Raw genomic sequence first — 15,701 nt, forward strand, 5'->3', positions numbered from 1 at the left:
AAAACTTTTAAAAATGAAGAAAAGAACATCTTCGTGTACAGTACTCTTGGATTCTTTCTTGTGTCAAATCAGGGAGATTTCTGCAAGTAGGGAAATAGATGTCAGTAATCTGACAACGTGAGTAGTTGCAAGAGAGAGAATTTTGTCCTGGAAGTGGGGTTGGGGGTTGCAGCTGGGAACCGTGCCCTCTAATTAGGGGAGCATTCCAAGGAGAAAGGGGCCCAGGATGAGCTGGAAGGAAAGGTAATCTGAGCGCTGGGGGGAGCTAGGTGGGAGAAGGGGTCAAAGAGACATGGTCTTAACCAAGATAAAGCAAATAAAGAGAGAAGCAGAAATGTTACAAATAATAGCATCTAACTCTCCTGAGTACCTGTGAAGTTCCAGGCACTGTACCAGAACCATCTGACTGTCATCTCTAATGGAAGGATTGTTATCTTCCCCTGTTATCGTTACAGAAGTGAAACTGAGGCTCAGAGAAGCTGATTCGCTTAGCATCACACAGCTGGTGAGCAGCAGACCCAACCTTTGAACTCAGGATGGCGGACATCACGGCTCATTTCTATCTCTGTATCACCTGAAGAATCAGAACCCAGGTCCGAGGTTGGGACCAGGAAGACACAGGATGGGCCACAGCTGAAGGACAAGTATAAGATTAGCAGGGTAAGAGTAATTAATACAGAAACACTGAGAGGTGACATTGACACAGAGGCCTCTGTTCCTTTGGTCAAAAGGAATGGCTTTGGCTGTGGCAATCGCCAGGTGTGACCATGACATGGGGTTTTTGCTGACGTCACTTTTGTCCACCCTGCTTTCTGCCCAGGAGGCCCACCTGCATGGACTGTGCCAATGGGCTCCCACAGCTGGGTGGGTTCTGGTTGGGTTTGGCCAATGGGAGGGTTTTAGTGCAATGGGAGGGCGCTTTATCCTGCTTCCCTCTACCCAAGGTCATGGCCCTGCGAAGCGGCCTCTCCACATGGCTCTTCATCCAGGTTTCCATCACCTCCAGGCCTCAGAGTGACAACAGAACCCCTGTGTCAGGGACACGATTCCTTCTGGTTTCCCTCCAACCTACCCAGACTTTGTAGAAAGTCTGCCTTCAAAGGACCCCATTTAATTATGTCCCTACTTCGTCCTCGAACCCTGACTGATAACAGGGTTCCTCAGCTGGAAGAGTTTATGTCTCCCCAGTTTTCTAAGCTGAGATCATAAATTGGTGGCCCTAGAGGATTGAATTGGCTGTCGCACCTGCTTAATTGATCCATGCCCAGCTTTCACCATCGGGAGAGCTCATGTAAATAAGTGTTCACATAGAAGTTTAGATCTGGCCACACAGGGCTGCCCCTTATGGCAGTCAGACCCCACGATGGAGCTCTGTCACCTTTTTATTTGTTTTTAATTGTAATTTTTTTTTTTGGTCTTTTTAGGGCCACATCTATTGCATATGGAAATTCCCATGCCAGGGGTCAAATCAGAGCTACAGCTGCCAGCCTACATCACAGTCACAGCAATGAGGGATCTGAGCCGCGTCTGGGACCTACACCATAGCTCACGGCATCACTGGATCCTTAACCCACTGAGCAAGGCCAGGGATCGAACGTGCATCCTCATGGTTCCTAGTCAGATTCATTTCTGCTGAGCCGCAACGGGAACTCTCGCCTTTTTATTTTTATTTATTTATTTTTAATTTAATTTAATTTTATTTTTTGTCTTTTTAGGGCCACATCTGCTGCATATGGAAGTTCCCAGGCTAGGGGTTGAATCGGAGCTACAGCTGCTAGCCTACACCACAGCCACAGCAACTCAGGATCAGAGCCACGTCTGCAACCTACACCATAGCTCACAGCAGTGCCAGGTCCTCAACCCACTGAGTGAAGCCAAGAATTAAACCCACAACTTCGTGGATCCTAGTTGGGTGGTTACCGCTGAGCCACGACGGGAGTTCCCTCTGTTGCGTTTTTAGAAGCTTGGCCCGAGCTCTCCAGGAACTACCTTCCCATCTACGGCACCTGTCCTCTTTACATTACCTGCATGGCCCCGATGGGGTTGAGTTTATGAGCCCTCAATCTGCCAGACTTCACTTTAACCACGGGCCTGCTTGTGAGAGAAACCAGCAATAGGATTCCAGCCCTCGGTTTGGGGGACGAGCTTGGGTGCAGTCGATATGGGAGGAAATGGAAATGCAGTGATGGCCCAGGAGCTTGGCAGCTAGGGTGGGCGTGGGGGCAGCAGGGCGGGCTGTGGTATAGATCTGACCAAGCGAGAGAGACGGTGCTTTGATCATGGGTGAAGCTAGTTCGATTTGGGAATAGCAGTCTCGGTAATTAGCCGGTGGTAAGAGCTGAGAGGGAATGTGAGAGCACCGCCCTGGAAAGTCTCTCGCTGCGATATTGAGTTCAGATGGAACCAGAGAATGAGAACGCTCTGGACTAGAGGCCACCTTTGCCTTTGTCCCTGGATTTCCAGTGGAGCTCGGGGAACCAGTAAGAGGAAGATCAAGGCCCTTGACCTTGTAATGAGATGATGCTGCAAACTGCCCCCCAATTTGCTTATCAAGTTTACCAGCTCACACTCACTAAGTGCAAGGTTAGGCCTGGAGAGAGCTCTCTTCATGATCAACAAGCCAAGAAAGCTCTCTGGAAGGTTCCCAACACATGCACACCACACACACACACACACACACACACACACACGCAAATGTGTGTGCTCTCCTTAAGCTCAAAAGAGAGCTTAATGAGAGTATGGAGACACAACATTGTAAACCAACTATACTTTCATTTAAAATTTAATTAATGAGTTGAAATAAAAGAGCATGGAGAGAATTAGAATAAATTAGCCCCACTTCAGGCTGGGGATTATGCCACAGGACAGGCCTCACTGTGCTGTTCCCAAGTTGGCACCCACAATAGACTCACATAGGATGTTCAGGGAAAGTTCAGTTTTGCAAGCACCTGGGGGACCCTCCTCAGCCTTTGGGGTCTGCAATAGAATAGGGTGATCCCTTAGCATCTGGGAGACTTCAAACTCAGCCCATCTCCCAAAGCTAGGTGCCTTTAGAAATGTAAAGCTTTCTGAGCTGGTTCCCTCATCTGTAACGTTGATGCTGTCATTGTGGCTGACTCCTTGCTGTTCAGTCCAAGGACCAGCAGTACAGCATCCCCTGGGAAGCTGTAGAAATGCAGGAACTTGAACCCCACCCCAGACCCACAGATCCAGAATCTACATTTTCACAAAATCTCCAAGTGATTCGTATGCACGTCGAGTTTTGTGATGTATTAATGGAGTGACAAGAGTTTTTGTGAGGAGGACATGCATTTCACTGATTCAACATTTCTTTCTTTTTATTCAAGTATAGTTGATTGACAATGTTGTGCTAATTTCTGCCGTACAGCAAAGTGACCCGATCATACATAAATATACATTCCTTTCTTAAAGGCACGGGGTTTTAGCTTGTGTGTTTATTGTTGTTGTTTTTGCTTGTTTTTAGCTGTGCCTACAACATGCAGAAGTCCGTGGGTCAGGGATCGAACCCACGTTACTGCAATGACAAAACGTCGAATCTGTAACCGCTAGGCCACCAGGGAACGCCAATTCATCACATTTCTCGAGCACCTACAATTGCCAGGCTTGGTGGCAAACCCTGGGACTACATCAGGGAACATGATCCATAATCCTGTCTCTTGAAGAATTTAATTTCTACAGGGAGAGACAGACAGACAGACAAGATAACTGTGTAAACTAGGGGACATATTAGAGAATGATGAACAGGAAGGAAAAGCAAAGCAGTGGTCCCAGATGGAGTTGGCAAGAAGGATGATAAGAGTTGATAGAATGACAAGAAGGTGACAATCGAGCATCAGCCTGAAGAGGTGAGGAAGGGGCGTATTGCAGGTGACCTGAAGAAGTACGGGCAGAGACATACCATCAACAGATGAGTGGATAAACAAAATGTGGTACGAACATGAGATGGAATATTACTTAGCCTTCAAGAGGAGGAGAATTCTGGCACAGGTCACAACATGGATGAACCTCAAGGATGTTATGCTAAGTGAAATAAGCCAATCACAAAAAGACAGATATTGTACGGCTCCACATATGTCGAGTACCTAGAGCAGTGAAATTAATAGGGACAAAATGTAGAAAGGTGGTTGCTGGGGGCTGAGGGAGGACACGTGCGGAACTACTGTTGAACAGGTACAGAGTTTCCATTTTAGTGGATGAAGAAGGTTCTGGAGAATGGCGATGGTAGGACAACACAGCAGAAGCACGCCCGATTGCGTGTGAAAGATCAGCAAGTGGTCTTTTGAAAGACCAGTGTGGCTGAAAGGAGTGAGTAAGGAGAAAGTGCTAGAAGATGAGTTGGGAGACATGTGAGGACAGGGGCAGATGACTTACCATGTTTCGAGTCGCCGAGGACCCTGGCATCTCCTCCAGCGAGCAGAAAACTACTGGAAGGTGGAGAAGTGGCAGCAGATGGTAAATATTCACCCAAGGGTAATACCATAGTCATAACTGTCGCCATTATTCAGAGGGTGTGGAGACAGGTTGGGCTTACCTTAGAGGTTTCAGCTTCCACGTCCCTTCTCTCGAATTCCTGCCCTGACTGCCCAAACTGGAGGGGGTGCAGCTGTCCAAGCACCCCCAGGCTTCTGCAAGCTCTTGGGTGGGGCTGGGGAGGGGAGCTGGCTGGTCTTATTCACGATCATGTCTCAGAGGCGAGCACTGTCCTTGGCACCTAAGAGGTGCTTAATAAATACTTGACAGTTCAAGGAATGAAGATATAACAACCCTTAGGGGTGCGGAAGGGGGGTGTGCTCAGAAAGGGTGAAAAAGTGGCTGCAGGGGGAGGGACGGGGTATTGTTAGAGGCAAACACCTGAGCTCTGTCCATTCAAAGTGCCCTCTGGAGACTGACACCCAGGAACATGACCAGGGACCCACACAGCAGGGAAGGGTGACCCAGAGGTCACAGGGACTCTGGGCCAAGAAATCCTGGCTTTCTGTGTCAAACTTGGCAAGGCTCCTGTCTTCCAGCCTTGGGGCCACTGTATGCTTTGACGCAGGCTCCTCCACAAAGTGTTCTCCCCAACAGTGATGCTCCACTGAGGATGCCCACTGGGAGAGCCGTGTGGCAGCACTTGGAGAAGATAACTCTGCGCATGCTCTCAGGGCAACCTGCCAGAGCCCAGAGCAGGGATTCTCAGCCAGGACAATCTTGCACCCCAGGGGACACGTGGCAGTGTCTGTGGGAGTGTACTGCTGGCATCTAATGGATGGAGGCCAAGGATGCTGCTAAACATCCTGCAATCCACAGGACAATCCTCCACATCAGAGAATTATCCAGTTCAAATTTCAATAGTCAGTATTTTTCCTTAAGGGGCTTTTTGGGCATTTTTCCTAAATTCCTCCTCCCAATGAAATTTTAATATCACAAAGACACCATATATACTCTGTCTATTTATGTGCCATAGGTTTGGTTATGCTTTATATATAAAGAGTTAAGATATCTACAGAGTTCCCTAGTGGCTCAGCAGGTTAAGGATCTGGTATTGTCACAGTCGTGACTCAGATTGCTGCTGTGGCACGCACGGGTTTGATCCCTGGTCTGAGAATTTCCACACACCTTGAGCATGGCCAAAAAATAAAAAGTTAAGATTTTTAAGCATCTATCAACAGATGAGTGGATAAAAAAAATGTGGTACGAACATAAGATGGAATATTACTTAGCCTTCAAGAGGAGGAGAATTCTGGCACAGGTCACAACATGGGTGAACCTCAAGGATGTTATGCTAAGTGAAATAAGCCAATCACGGAAAGACAAATAGTATGATTCTACATATGTCAAGTATTTAGAGAAGTGAAATTAATAGAAACGGAAAGTAGAAAGGTGGTTGCAGGGGTTGAGGGAGGACAAATGGGGAATTATTGTTGAACAGGTACAGAGTTTCCATTTTAGTGGATGAAGAAGGTTGGAGAATGGTGATGGTGGGACAACAGTGTGATGTACTTAATGCCACTGAACCATATGCTTAAAAATGGTTAGGATGGTAAAGTTACGCTATGGATTTTTTTTTTTTCCTTTTTAGGGCTGCACCTGTGGCATATGGAAGTTTCTGGTTCAGGGGTTGAATCAGAGCTGCAACTGCCAGCAGAGCCACAGCCATTATACCAGATCTGAGCCGCATCTTCAACTTATGCCTCAGCCTGTGGCAACAGTGGATCCTTAACCCCTTGAGTGAGGCCAGGGATCGAACCCACATCCTCATGGATACTAGTCCGGTTCTTGATCTGCTGAGCCACAACAGGAACTCCTATACTCTATGTATATTTTACCTCAATTTTTTTAAAAAGGAGTTCTTTTTTTTCCAGCTCCCTCCCCCAACAGTCAATTCTTGCCTCCTTGGGGGCAATATCACACCTGCTGAGAATGCATAGTAGCCCCGCAAGGTGCCTACAGAGGACATACGTGTTTGGATGTAGTCGGTGATAAGGTTGGGGGAGACAGGACCTGGGTGTTCCTCCCCAGTGACTGTGGGAGGATGGCGCCCGCCCAGCCATGCAGGGTAGAGGTGCCCATGGAAAGCTGCTCATGGTAGAGACAGCCTGGCACAGGTCCTCCACAGTCATACCCTTCAGGTTTCCAGAAAATCCGTGAGCAGCCAAAACGGCTCTTTGCTTCCTCTCCTTGATGACTCAAGACAATTTCACACGGACCTGTTCACCAGATACCAGATAATCCATGTATCCCATTGCCCCTGCAAAAGTAAGATTCGCTGGCACTGGTAAGATTCTTTCTCATAAACAAGCTCACTGTTTCCAGCCACCTGCAGTTTGCTTTCTTTCCTCTCACTTAGAGATTCGATTTTGGCTTTAGTTCCTTAAAGCCGTCTAAGAGCAAGAGTCTTCCTCATGTGAGAATGAACAGCAGCGTGCACATAACTAAGTGTCTCGGAATTATTCTTTAACAGTGAGTAAAATGTGCCAGATGCGCACCAAAGAAGATTAGGAGACAGTTACAAGCAGTGCCCCAGAAGAGCACATGGCAACATGGAGAGAGGTCTAAAAACATGCTGGGACACCGCTGACAGAAGTTCAGAACATGGCACACAAAGCAGTTGTATATCTTTTGCAAAACGCACATACAAACAGGATACATTTCAAACATGCCAAAGGGAGGGAGGGCAGTGGGGAACGGAGATGAGAAGCACTAAATGGATTTCTAGAACAAGAGCTGGATCTTGCATCGCCAAGGATGATAATGTGATGAGCTGAGGATGACTGAACCTATCCTCTCAGCCCGGGGTGAAAAACAAAACAAAACCAACAAGCAAAAAGAAAAGAGGGAAACTAACTAGTAATGCCACATAGGTAATTTTAAAATTTCTGCTCACAGAGTTCCCATTGAAGCGGGTTAAGAACCTAACTAGTCTCCGTGAGGATGTGTATTCAATCCCTGGCCTTGCTCAGTGGGTTAAGGATCTGGCATTGCCACAAGCTGCAGTGTAGGTCACAGATGTGGCTTGGATCTGGTGTGGCTGTGGCTGTGGCGTAGACCTCAGTGTAGCTCTGATTCAACCCCTAGCCAGGGAACAACTTCCACATACCACAGGTGGGGCCCATAAAATTAAATTAAATTAAAATAAAGTTCCCACTCATAAAGTAATGCTTGCATATTTTAGGCAGAATCTATACATAATAAAAGCTGACAGTGGGAGGAGGTGAAAGTGCAGAATGGAATAAAGGCAAATAGATGTACAAATGCAAACAAATCAAGGATTGGGCCTTGTCTGGACCAATTATGATAACATGTCTTTGACTGAGAAGTTGGCTAATCCCACTCTTACTACCCAAGGTCCCAAAGAGCCCCAAATAGCCATAAAGCATCAGGCCTGATTCACCCATGTTAGTTGAGACTCTGTTACAACTAATTGATCCTCATTGAGTCGGTTTAAGCCTGCACAGGGCCACTTGCTTATAAAAACATCATGCGGCCTCCCAGAGCCAAAGGCTGGAGGTAGGTAGGGTCTATTTAAGCCTGGATTTGGAGGGCAGCTATCTCTGTGGCTTCTCTCAGCTTCTCAATGGGTCCCTGCTTCCCTCTGCATCTTCAGATCCACTTTCTCTGCTTCTACTCAGAAAATAATAGCCATCCCTTCCAGTGTACACTCAACCCAGACCAACAGGCCACCATTTGCAAGAATGAATTCTAGGGGGAGTTCCTGTCATGGCTCAGCGGAAATTAATCTGACTAGCATCCATGAGGCTGCAGGTTCCATCCTTGGCCTCACTCCGTGGGTTAAGGATCCAGTGTTGCTGTGAGCTATGGTGTAGATTGAAGATTCGGCTTGGATCTGGCATCGCTGTGGCTGAGGTGTAGTCTGGCAGCTGCAGCTCCGATTCGGCCCCTAGCCTTGGAACTTCCATGTGCCACCCCAGTCCATCTGCCATGCAGCCCTTAAAAAAAAAAAAAAAGGACAAATAAATAAAGACATGATCATGTTTACATTGAAAAAATAAAAGGAAAGAATTAGAGGTTCATCAGTTGACCTAGACAGGTTTCTATGAGATACTCTTTTTTTCTTTTTTTTCTTTTTTGGCCACGCCCTCAGCATGCAGAAGTTCCTGGGCCAGGGATCAAACCCTCACCACAGCAGTGAAACACCTGATCCTTATTTCACTAGGCCACCACGGAACTCCTGAGATATTCTTAATTAAGTGAAAGAGAACAAGGTGCAGAGAAGAGTATAAAATATAATCCTATTTTTATAAAACAATTCTTGAAAAAAATCTCAACCATTTACATATATTTGTATGCATCATGTAAATGTAAATATAAATATGAGGACACATTAGAGTGTTTGAAAGGATACATTCTGGGGTTGTAAGCTTAGTTCACCTCATGCTGGGTCACAGGAGTGACGCAGGTGAAAGTGGGAGGAAATAGGAACGGAACCAAACAACACATGTTACCACGTGTAAAATTATGTATAAAGATGAAATTAAGCAAAAGGATTAAGAAAGAAAAAGAGAAGGCAAAAGAGAAAGACATAAAAGCACAGCCAGGCTGAGATTCAAATCATTAGGTCACATCCCAAATTCCCAGGGAAGGACTCTGATTGGTCCAATTTGGCTCCAAGGCCATCTTTGGACCAATCAGCTGTGACCAGGAAGCAGAATCGTTGGATGTAAATATGTCTGTTTGCATTTATCTATGTAATAGAGGGGATGAGAGGAAAGGTCCAATATCCTGGTAGCTGGGGAAGCTAATCACATAAAACAAGTTTTTTTATGCATTTTTTTTCCTATGAATTTCTAGAAACTTTAAAAGGAAAGATTGGAGAAGAAGAGGGGCATGAGCCAAGTAAGCTCTGGGGGAGCTTCGGAATTAACCAGGTGAGTGAAGCAGGGACAGCATATGCAAAGGTGCAGCAGAGCATGGAACCATCAGGGGTCTTTCAGTCATTCTGGGAAAGAAAAATAATGAGACAAGGGTAGAGGCATAGGCAGGGGTCAACCACAAAAGACCTTGGTCACCCTGGTGAGTGAGAAGGCCAGCAAGTTTATGGGGTGGGTCATGTAGCATCTGGCCTGCCATTGTGAGGACTTAGCTTTTCCTGGATTGAGATGAAAGCCATCGGTGGGTTTTGAGAAGAGGTAGGACATGGTCTGACTCAGGTTCTAACAGGGAGAAAGTGCCACTGATATTTGCCCCCAAAACTCAGCCAGGCCGTGCAACAGACTGAGGAATGTTACTCTCTTATCTGGATCACTTTCTAAGATGAGAATTCAGCCTGTCACCCCGAAATACAGCAGGCCATTAGTCCCCCATTTTAATCAGATCTCTCCTATCCTATTAAGCAATTTGGGGCCATTTCTAGAGAAGATTTTGTTATTCCCCTAAATCTCTGGCTGCTTCATTTAGACCTGGTGTTTAGGTGGAATGCAATTAACACATTCCCAACCTGGTTTCCCCTGAAATCCAATCAATTGTAACTCGTTTTTAAATCACGCCGCTTTCTCTAATTGTGAGCTGCAGCCTCCACAGAATAGTGATTTAAGTCAATTATTGCATCGCCTGCATGAAGATTGCGCTATTTATGTTGGCAGCTCCCCCACATTACTGATGAGCTTCTTCCAGCTAATGGAATAATGAAAACACAAAACAGATTTACCGTTCTTAATAAGAGAGAGAGATAATGAAGGCAAATTAAAATGGAAGCTCAGATCTGCGTGGAGAACAGGTAATGCAGTTTCTGCTTCTAAATTAACACTCGGATTTGCAAATGCTGATGACAGGGGGTGGGGAGGAACTCAAAATTCTATTAGAGACAAGTGTGGCCCCTTGGGCTTGGTTTGGGGGATTGTGGTCTTCCTTTGCACTTCCTGGAGTTTAGTTATGGGACGATGTCAGGAGCCAATCCCACTGGTGCACCCCCGGCCCCATCCCCACCCCTGCCCTCTCATTTTTAGAGTCAGCTCGCTTTCCATCAACCACCAGATTTGGCTCTTTCTGTGCCGTAGGTCATTTAACCCTCCCCAAATCCTATGAGCTTGGTGGTATTATCACTATTTTACATTAGAAGAATACGCATTAAATTATGGGCCCAAGGTTTAAAGCTGCACATGAATCTAGACCAGAGTTTCTCAGCTTCATTATCATTTGTGGCCAGATAACTCTTTGCAGCCGGAGGTGGGTGGCTGTCCTGTGCATCGTAGGACATTTAAGTAGCATTCCTGGTTGCTACGCAGTAGATGCCAGTGGCAGCCTTGTCCCCCAGCTGTGACAACCAAAATGTCTCTAGACATCGCCCCATGTTCTTTGGAGGGCAGCATCATCCATTGGTCTAGACTCTAGGCATTCATCCATCACCCAGACAGACTCTCTTGCTGGGAAAGGCAAGCAGCATGGGATTGAGATTCGGGAGACTGAGGTCAGCTTCCTGTCCCTGCTCTTACTGTGGGATGTGGGACAGATCACGGCCCCTTGCTGCTCGGGTTTCCTGACCTGTCCAATAGGTATAATGACATTAGAACCTGGAATCAGGTTTAGCTGAAGCAGTTTGGCCAAGGTCACAGAAGGTCTGGTCAAGTGAAAAGCAGCAGACCAAGGGGAGGTCAGAGAGGAGGGGACGAGAGCGTTACAGGGGCCAGGCAAGCCAGCGGGAGGGGCCAGACTGGCAAGAGGTAAGGCCAGCTGAGGCCAGGGAGGGCCAGCAGGCCTCAAAGGCAGGGCCAGACTCTGGGAGGCCGGGAGAGTTGCACCTCCCCGATCCCTCTTCCCTGCCTCCCACCCCACCCTGCCTCTCCTCTTCCACTTCCTCTGTGTTCGGCATGCGGTGTCACATACTCAGTTACCCCCGTGCTTATGCTGTGCACTTTCTCATCTACTAGGGCAGCTGCCATCCCTGAGCTTATCAGAATCCCAACAGTGATCATAACAAATATGAAAAAGAGAGCAACACGTATGAAGCACCGAGCTAAACCCAGCCCATACACCAGACCATGCGGTTCCCCAATGGCTCTGTATTCTTGTCCTGGGCGGGACAGCCCATTGCTAAGGGTCCAGAGGATAAGAAGAGAGAGGGAGGGTCCTTTGAAGCCAAGGAAAGAGAGAAGGGACATTTGCTGGTACCAGTTGCCATTTATTGCCATTTACTCTATACCAGGCCTTATCCTGGATACTTTAAATGGTTTCACTCATTTACTCCTCATCAAAACTGTTAACTCAATTTCATAGCCAGAGAGGCACAGAGAAGTTAAGCTACTTTCCAAGTTTGCACAGCTAATAAGTGGTAGAGCTGTGACTTGAACCCAGGTGGCCTGGCTCCAGAGTCTGTGCCTTTGACATCTGCCCATCGGAGCTGATGGCTGCACATCTCACCTGGAGAATTTAGGCCCTAATCTCACCAAAGGTTTTGTGTCCTAACCATGGCCTGAGTGACTGGGGCTTCCTGTCCTGAAGGGACCACATGGGAATAGGACATCTCATCAAGAGGGGACAGTGGACTGGGAAGAATGGCCTCCCCTAACTCCAGCTATTCCAGTCCACAGGACATTTGCACAGGACTTGGATGGGAGAACCAAGAAGGACTGACTTTGACTTTCCTTACAGCTTGCTGCCATGCATGTGGCTCAAAGACAAAGGAAAGCGCTTAATAAAAAAAAGCAAAAAATTACCTGAGTTTGTGGACCAAGAATAAGCCAAGAACAACACTGGGTGAGTAAGGAAAGGGGCCAGCGTGGAGGGTGGCACAGAGCACGTGCTCGGTCAATGTTAACTCCTTTCCACCCTGCCCCACCCCACCCCCACCCCCAGCTTGGCTGACCCTGCTGGCTGGGGGTCTTCTGTCCACCCCTACCTCTTACTTCCTGCAGACCTCTCGCCCTGGGTGACTTATCTGTCTTTGCACAGGCCAATGCTTAGCTGTGTGTCCTTGGGCAGGTTGCTCGACCTCTCTGAGTCTCCACTTCCTAGGGGGTTGGGCAGGATCTGTAGACTCCCTTCCAGCTCTAAACCTCTAGAAAGCTCCACTCTGCTCCCTCTGCCACCCTCTTCTCTTTTCCTCCCCCATCTTGCACTTCTATCTGACCTCTCTCTTTCCTTTTTTTTTTTTTTTTTTTTTGTCTTTTTGCCATTTCTTGGGCCACTTTCGCGGCACATGGAGGTTCCCAGGCTAGGGGTCCAATTGGAGCTGTAGCCACTGGCCTACGCCAGAACCACAGCAACGTGGGATCCGTGGGAACTCCTGACCTCTCTCTTCCTGTCTACACTCTTCTCCACCTCTGCACACAGCTCCAAGCCTCTATCCAGATCATGATTTCCCAGGGAGGGGGGGCAGGACAGCATAAAGAGGACCCCCCCTTCTTTTCTGAGAGGTTCAAGCCAGATACCAGGGCGCTTGGCTTGCCTTTTCCAGAACTTTCTAGCACAGGTAGAGCTCAGCTGACATCTGGTCGACAAGCTAAATATTGACAGAGCTCCTAAGATTTCCCACCACGTTAAGCCCATTGCTTTATCTCCCATCTGCACATGGCTCTTCTCTGTTCACCTTGGGTCAGGCTTTCCCCAGAATCCTCTGGGCTTCAGGCGCCGTCTCTCGAGAGGGTGATGAAACCACGTCCGCCTCTAATCACTTCCAGTAATAATAATAGTTCCTGACGTTGTATAGGATTTCTTCAAGTCCATTTGCACACGTTATCTCCCTCGCTTCTCACAATAACCCCAAGACTTAGGCTTTCTCTTGAGTCCCTTTTGAGAGAGCACTGCTAAGCCACCTGCTCCCGGGCTCCCAGCCAGCGTGTGGCAGAGCCGTCAGTGGCCTGTCTTGGGCTGTCCATGGTAGCCAAGGGCCAGCTCACCCTGGACCAGCCCGTCCGTGGGCCCCGGGACAAGGGTGTAAAGGAGGCCCACGTACCATGTGCTCAATTGTAAAATTTATAAACAAAGCTAAGCCTGTTTTTTCCTTCTCCTACCTTGACAAACATATCTGGAAAGCCAGGTTTGAATTTAGAGACCTCACTCTCCCCAGAGTTTCCCTGTGGAATATCCTAGAAGCCACATTATACACAGCCTTTTTAGTTTCATGAGCCAATACGTTTTTTTAATGCTTAAGTCACTTACATTTTTGACACTTATGACTAGACGGCCTGATACTACATCGCTGTCAAAGAGACACCAGGGGACAGGAAGATGGCTCAGCTGTCCCCTTGTGAACTGTGAAGTTCAGCGGCCCATGGTAATTTAGGGCCAGACCTTCAAGATAAAGAATTCGTGATATATTGGAAGTTCCCTTCATGGCTTAGTGGTTAACAAACCCGACTAGGATCCATAAGAATGTGGGTTTGATTCCTGGCCTTGCTCAGTGGGTTGGGGATCCAGCGTTGCCATGAGCTGTGGTGTAGGTCCCAGATGCAGCTCCGATCCCGCATTGCTGTGGCTGTGGCATAGGCCGGCAGCTGTAGCTCTGATTTGACCCCTAGCCTGGGAACTTCCATATGCCACGGGTGCTGCCCTAAAAAGCAAAAGGAAAAAAAAAAGAAATAGTGATATAAAGTTGAATAAAAAAAAAAAAAAAAAAAAAAAAACTGTAACTGCAATGTATACATCTAAGGATGACCTGACCCCCTTGCTGTACAGTGGGAAAAAAAAAAAAAAAAAAAAAAAGAATAAAGTTGAATCAAAGAAGTTGAATACCCAGAAAATGCATAAAGCCCCACAAACATGGGCACACACACGTGCGTGCCCATACACACACACACACACACACACACACGAGACCTTTTTAAGATAAGAAAAATAATACAGAAATACTGTGGGCACCTTGAGATTCCCAGCCATGCTGGGAATAGATGATCACAACTTGTCTGGTCCAACTTCTTTATTCTACAAGGGAGGGAATGGAGGCAGTGTCTTGCTCAAGGTCCCACAGCTTCTGAACCTCAAGAATCATTCATCAAATTAGCAAATATTTCCTGATCACGTACCATGTCCAAGGTCTTAGGGTAAACACTGGGATACCACAGGCAGAGGTTGGCAAACTGTGGCCCACCGTCTCTTTTTACAAATAAAGTTTTATTGAAACACAGCCCTACTGGTTTATGTACTGTCTGTGGCTGTTTTTGTGTTGCAGGGGCACCGTGGAATAGCTACAACAGAGACTGTGTATCGTGAGCGGGTTTGGCTCAACCTTGGGTTCTGAGCAACTGCAAGGTGATATACCCTTTCTCGAAGCTTCCACCATCCTCACTGGAAGAGCCAAAGACCCTCAGGTCAGCAGGGCAGGCTTTCTGGCTCCTCTGTCCCCTTAGAAGAGGCCAAGATGGCAATCTTGACTTCAGAATCTTTATTGGAAAATAAACACTGTTTAATGTACAAGAAATCCCTCCAAGGGTCCAGTCAAAACATCCCCATGTGGGATTGATGCCATTCGAATGGACTCCAGATGTCCCCTGGTCTCAGTGTCCCTGTGACCTCAAGGAGGGAGGAAGGCCCTGCAGGGAGACACGTGGCGGGTTTAGCACCCAAGGAAGCAGCTTGCTTTGCCACCCCAGCTGCTGTGCGGTGAGGGTGTTTGGGTGATTCCCTGGCCCTGCCCAGCTTCGCCAGACTCCATCCACCTCTCCCTCAAGGTCTCTATGGCCATTCTCTTGAGTTTTTTCATTCAACCAAAGGAAATGCCCTGCCTGGGGTGGGGTCAGGGGGTAGGATTCTACTCAGAATCAGAGCCCAGTGTGGCTTTCCACAGGCCAGGTCAGCTGGAGGCCTGTGCCTATGTCAAAGCCAGGCAGGGCTGCAGAGAAAACTGTGGAAAGAGCTGGGAGTGGGGCAGTCACAGATGGAGGGGCTGGAGAGAAGCAGCAGAGACCAGAAGCTGAAAACGGAGGATGGGGGTGGGAGAGGCAACCTCAGAAATGCCTCTACTGATAACGTCTCTGAGGATTACTGATCAAAATTCCACCCTTCCATTTAAATACCCGAGCTGGGAGTTCCCACTGTGATGCAGTGGAAACAAAGCTGACTAGTATCCATGAGGATGCTGGTTCGATCCCTGGCCTCGCTGAGTGGGTTAAGATCCAGCCTTGCCTTGAGCTGTGGTATAGGTTGCAGACACAGCTCCGGTCCCTTGACCTGCGCCATAACCACAGCAATGCCAGATCTGAGCCACATCTGGGACCTATGCCACAGCTTGCAGCAACACCCGATCC

The 15,701-nt window shown here is 47.7% G+C and overlaps 1 long non-coding RNA gene across 1 annotated transcript; it reads left to right on the top strand.

The window, feature by feature from the left end:
- On the top strand, positions 400 to 14,856 carry LOC106506702. Its single transcript, XR_001302169.2, has 6 exons — positions 400 to 660; positions 3,485 to 4,473; positions 9,313 to 9,389; positions 10,104 to 10,237; positions 12,109 to 12,213; positions 14,627 to 14,856. It is a non-coding gene; the product is annotated as an uncharacterized LOC106506702 (long non-coding RNA).

This window comes from Sus scrofa, chromosome 17 (genome assembly GCF_000003025.6).
Source record: "Sus scrofa isolate TJ Tabasco breed Duroc chromosome 17, Sscrofa11.1, whole genome shotgun sequence".
NCBI lineage: Eukaryota > Metazoa > Chordata > Mammalia > Artiodactyla > Suidae > Sus > Sus scrofa.